This window comes from Branchiostoma belcheri, unplaced genomic scaffold (assembly GCF_001625305.1).
Source record: "Branchiostoma belcheri isolate BF01 breed outbred unplaced genomic scaffold, Haploidv18h27 scaffold57, whole genome shotgun sequence".
Lineage (NCBI taxonomy): Eukaryota > Metazoa > Chordata > Leptocardii > Amphioxiformes > Branchiostomatidae > Branchiostoma > Branchiostoma belcheri.
The window spans coordinates 1,137,794-1,143,612 of NW_017804209.1; the positions used below are offsets into that span (position 1 = coordinate 1,137,794).

The window sequence follows — 5,819 nt, forward strand, 5'->3', positions numbered from 1 at the left end:
TTTACATGATAACAGGGGGTTAGTTTACATGATAACAGGGGGTTAGTTTACTGGCGGCACCCACGTACACCCAGCTGGGAGAAACCCAGGTGGCAGTGCTGGCTCCAGTCTTGAGGTGAGGGACAGGGGGGTTAGTTTACATGGTACTGTAATACTGGGGAGACTGGAAGGGTAACATTTAAAACAAATGCATCAAGCTTTATACCCTCCCATGGCCCGGCTTAACAAACTTCTGCTTTGTTTATTCTTACTCAAACAACAGGGGGTTACTTTACATGATATTGTAAGAATCAGGAGATTACAGAGGGGGGGGGGTCATTTATAAGTTTACATGTACATGAGAATGTAATTAATATAGTTCCAGAAACCTAGTGGTGCTGCATAAGGTCCTGGGTGTTATAGTTGACATGATTATACATTTGTATGTAAGACTATTCCCACACTTCCATGTCTGAAACATGCGACATGCACAGCTGTAATACGAGGTCTTTGAACTCATCGGTGATAAAACTGGACAAGTTTGACCCTTTCCCATGACCTGGTAGCTGTCGATATGATGTTCAAATATCACTGCTCGGTAAACAACCAGCCAGGATCACATGCTAGCCTGGGTAAACATGAGTTGTTGACACATCACACACCTGTAATCATCAGGACTTAAATTGTATGTTTCTCCACCATCTACAACGTCATCTATATAGGATTTTATGTTGGCATGGTGGCTTTGAAAAAGTGTTCTAACAAGTAAGTAACATGAACACATGTTCTACCATGCCATTTACTACTCGTGTACATGGGAAATCATTATGAATAAATAAATAAAAATAATAAATAAGCAAAATAAGTACTATTCTGTGTGCCTCAGGCTATCATAGGGTTCCTAATCCTATCATTACTAAATTGCAGCTGTCATCAGTAAAAAATTATGGTTAAGTCATTGGTAAGTATAACTGTAGTGTAAGCAATGTTTATCTAGCAGTCATGAGAGGGTTCAAAGGCCAAAGAAATCTGGTCCTGTTTACAGAACGTACAGAACATTTGAGACATTCCCTTATACACATCTAATACTAAAAAAGCAGTAATACAAATGCCTGTTCCAAATGTGATACAGGGAAATCTAAAACTAAAGTTTCAGCAACAGCCTGGAATTCCAATGATAAAATCATATTTCATGGAATTTAAAAATTATTTATTTTTGTATGATTGATCCATGGGTAAAACGTTGTAACTACAAACAGGCCAAAGTTTGCAGAAATTGATTTTTAAGTTGAGATTTCAGGTAGTGATTAGGCCACACCAATTTAACTTCTTGTTTCTCTATTTTAGCTGCTTCATTTTTTCTGATTGGAAAAAAAAATGGAAAAAAAAAGTACATTTAACCAAATGCTTATTTTTTGGCACATTTGAGACAGTTGAAGAAAGTTTTTGTCTTCGTACCTGGAAAAGCTTTTATGATTTGAAAGTTCAATGTTTGAATTATAGACCGGCCAACCATGTTGACTTTGTTGCTCCTATGGTAGCATTTGGGATGCCTATAGGCCTGTTTTTATTCTCATCTTTTTGTATCCACCCACTTCATTGATTTTCTGAAAAAATCTGAGAACCAACAAATCACATTGGTACTGCCTTAAGAGGACATGACAGGGCAGACTGCACAGTTCTACCCTGGCTCGCTCTGTGATAGTTTTGTGTAGAAATCTTCACTAAACAGGACTGACTGACAACCAACAGGGCAGAGTTTGGAGTGAGTTTTACAGTTTTTCTTCTTGTAAAAATATCTTGACATGATTGGAAAGAAAAGGCTACATGTACATGTATGCCCACTGAGTTACTGCTCATTGCTATCAGACATATTTAAACCAACGGACATAATTATTCAAATCAGCTATCTGCTGTGAACAAATTCAACCTGAGTTACAATCATACTAAAAGAGTCTTTGCCTTTTAGGAGACATTCAACATGTTTGAAGGAGGTTTGGTGCCTTACTTTCATCTGTGGTCTATCAGTAATTTATGTAATGCTATTTTATCACAATTCCAATTGTTAATCATGAGCAATATAATATACTCTTGATATAAATGGTTTCTTTTATGTTTGTGAATATGTCGGACAATTTGCCTGTTAGTGAATATGATATTGTCTATTTTTGGTCCAGTATTTTCCATAGAACAACAGATGAAAAAGACTTGGCAGTGCCAAAAGCTTAAGACAATGTTTCTCCTACAATGTATTTCTAGGATGCTTCACTACAACCCCTAAGTGTGAGTACACAAAAAGGCCACAGGATGGAACTCTGGCTGCAAGGGTTCGCGGTCTTTCTGTTCCTGACCTTGAACGACCTTGGGGCGTCAGCGGCACATCCGTGTTCCGTTGCTTCCCACAATGCCGTGTGCCAGGGCCCTGAAGCCTGACCTCCGTGCCCCACCGACCTCCCACCCGACATCGTAGCGCTCTACGCTTCCAACAACGACATTGCTGCCTTACACCCGACAGACTTTGTTTCATACGCGAACTTGGAGAACATTGAGCTCCTGAACAACATCATCTCGGAAATAGACGGCGGGACGTTTGCCAGCTTGGCCAGCTTGGTGTCCTTGAACTTGGGATCAAACCAACTGTCGCAGCTCCATAATGGAATGTTCCAGGGACTTCGTTATCTGCAGACTTTGTACCTGAGGCACAACAACATCAGCACCATCGAGTTCTTAACGTTCCAGGACCTCTCACAACTACAGTATCTTCACCTTGACCACAACAGCCTCACTGCAGTCAGTAATGCCCAGTTCTGCTGCGGTCAGTTGCAGGAACTTCATCTTGAGTACAACAGCATCAGCACGGTCGGGTCCGGAACATTCACTAGGCTCCAGCAGCTTCAGCGTCTACACCTTGATCACAACAGCCTCACTGGAATCACGGACTTCCGCAGCTTGTCTCAACTCCAGGTAGGTAGGCATTTCATCGGTCTTACAAGACCATGCTCAGGCTCAATCCTCTTCTGAACCTAGTGGTTTGTGAGGTGACAGGAAGGATTTCCATCTGGCCCTATCTACAGCTGCGTCCGGGGCTGTGTCCAGAGTCAGTCCCCTCTCTTTTAGGTCTCTCTCTATTGTTCTCCACCACGTCTCTTTTGGATGCCCTCTATTTTTTTCCCGTTGCTTACCATGTTAGGGCAACTATTGTTATTGAGTCTGGAGGCATGAGGCAGATGTGACCACACCAGGCCCATCTGCGCGCTGCAGTGCTTACATTACAAGACCATGAAAGCACTTCATCTACACCCTGTACTTATTCTTGGTCTTACGCTTAAAGCATCTCAGTTCTGATGCAAGTCTATGTTTTTCTTCCCTCCGATGTAAGCCCTTCTTAACCCTTGTCCTGCTGGCATTCCTGGCATAATATTTCTCAATAATTTCATGTCTTAATTAGAACATAGACCCCCATATTTTTTTGCCCTGCACCGGCATAGTTACTTCTGCATTTGCATTGCATTTCGCTGCGGTGTGATGCGTTGCACGAGAAATACCCCCAAATCGCACCTATACAGGGTGCTATATACATGTAGATGGTACTGTATGTGCAGAACAACAATTGTTGTGCTCCGCAGGACAAGGGTTAATATCTATGTCCAACTCCAGGAGCTACACCTGAATCACAACAGCATCAGCGTAATCCGGCCTGGAACCTTCTGGAGGCTCTCTCACCTGCAAAACCTGCATCTGGACCATAACAGCCTGACACTCGTCACAGACTTCCCCAGTTTACCTCATCTCCGAGAGCTGCATCTAGAGTACAACATCATCAGTAGCATCCAGGCAACAACCTTTCAGGAACTTGCAAACCTGCAGCAGCTGCATCTAGACCACAACAACCTGACTGCAGTCACAGACTTCCCCAGCTTGCCTCAGCTTCAAGAGCTACATCTGGAGTATAACAGCATCAGTACCATCCAGGCAACAACCTTCCAGGAACTTGCAAACCTGCAAAACCTACACCTGGACCACAACAGGCTTACAGTTGTCACAGACTTCCCCACTCTAACTCAGCTCCAAGAACTGCATCTGGAGTATAACAGCATCAGCACCATCCAGGTAACAACCTTTCAGGAACTTGCAAACCTCCAGCAGCTGTATCTAGACCACAACAGGTTGACAGTTGTCACAGACTTCCCCACTCTAACTCAGCTCCGAGAGCTGCATCTAGAGTACAACACCATCGGCAGCATCCAGGCGACAACCTTTCAGGAACTTGCAAACCTGCAGCAGCTGTATTTAGACCACAACAACCTGACTGCCATCACTGCTGCAGCCTTCTCCAACCTAACGGAACTCCAGGAGCTTCACCTGGACTATAACAGCATCAGCACCGTTGAACCCGTAACGTTCCACTCACTCTCCGGACTGCAGTACCTTCACCTTGACCACAACAGTCTCACTGCACTCAATAGTTTCCAGTTCTGCTGTGGGCTGGGCCAGCTTCAAGAGCTACATCTGGAGTACAACAACATCACCACAGTGGCCTTGGGAACGTTTTCATGGCTCCCACAGCTTCAGCGTCTGTACCTGGATCACAACAGCCTGACTGCAATCACAGACTTTCGTAACTTAACCCAACTCCACGAGCTCTATCTGCAGTATAACGCCATCAACACTGTCCGAACTGGAGCCTTCCAGGGGCTCTCCCGCCTGCAGAACTTGTACCTGGACCACAACGCCCTCACCGCGCTGCCGGGCTCGGCACACGGAGAACTGGCCCCCATCCCCAACGTCTATCTCCATGGCAACCCCTGGCGCTGCGACTGTCGGCTGGTCGCTTTCCGGCAGGAGTTTACGGGCAGGTAAAACTATCGCTATGATTTTGCATTATGGTACCAAATGTAGTTAACTTAAGACCTATGTGTTTATGACCAGCTTTTATTATAAAACTGTACTTGTACTGTACTGTATTTGTAGTTTTAAGTGTAAAACTTTACATGTAGATCCAACACAAAAAGTTCTCTCACCTAGAGCTTTCAACCAGTCACTCTGGTCTTCCTCAGTAGACTGACCCAGTGAGGCTTGTCATGTGGCTTCTTTGAAGTGTGACAAAATTTGATGATAACAAATGTTTTATGTTTTGTTTTGAGTAAGACTGTATCGTACTGAATCAGCAATTCAGCCATCAGGCCACGAGTGATTTATATATAAAAGATTGTATAGATATGATAAAATCCTCCAATGATTGTAAAAGGTCATACTTAGCCCATTCCAGCCACCCACTCTTGTACTCATATTAGTTACCAGTTGGTTGGCCTAAGGCCACACCGACTTAATTTTATGGATGACATCCGCGCGCGCATTGATTTTCGCCTGTCGCCCTCAAAAAAAAAACAACAAGAAGCCATAGGTGACAATCCTCCGTGAAGTTTTATATATTTCAACAAAATCCCAAGCGTCAACGCCAGACCTACTGTGCAGACATTATAATTAGGCAACGGTTAATACAATGAGGGCGCGTCACAAGCATAAAACATACAAAGAGCTAAATCCATTACTGCTCCCAGGGCGTGTAAAGATACTGTGCTTCAAGTTCGAAGTTCATTTTAATTACACACACACAATCATTGCATTCACATAAAGATCGGACTATCATGGTCGTGTCTAGTAACAAAGATAGCCCCACCGTCTTACCGTGCCTGTACCTAATTAAGCGCGCCTGGAACAGGCCAAATTCCAGCAACAGTTGCGGTAAGCACCGCGAGTGTTACTACCGCCGGCCAGATAACCAGGATATCTGCTTACAGTAACTCTGCTACCAGACAACTGCCTAAACCTACGGCCTA

General features: G+C 43.9%; 1 protein-coding gene and 1 pseudogene across 1 annotated transcript in view; one reads left to right on the forward strand and one right to left on the reverse strand.

Annotated features, from left to right (window-relative positions):
- The window catches only part of LOC109481716 (palmitoyltransferase ZDHHC17-like), a 23,438-nt gene that overhangs the window by 3,276 nt on the left and 14,343 nt on the right, over window positions 1-5,819 (reverse strand). The gene's annotated exons all lie outside the window — the stretch shown is intronic.
- LOC109481683 lies at window positions 1,446-4,903 on the forward strand (annotated as a pseudogene).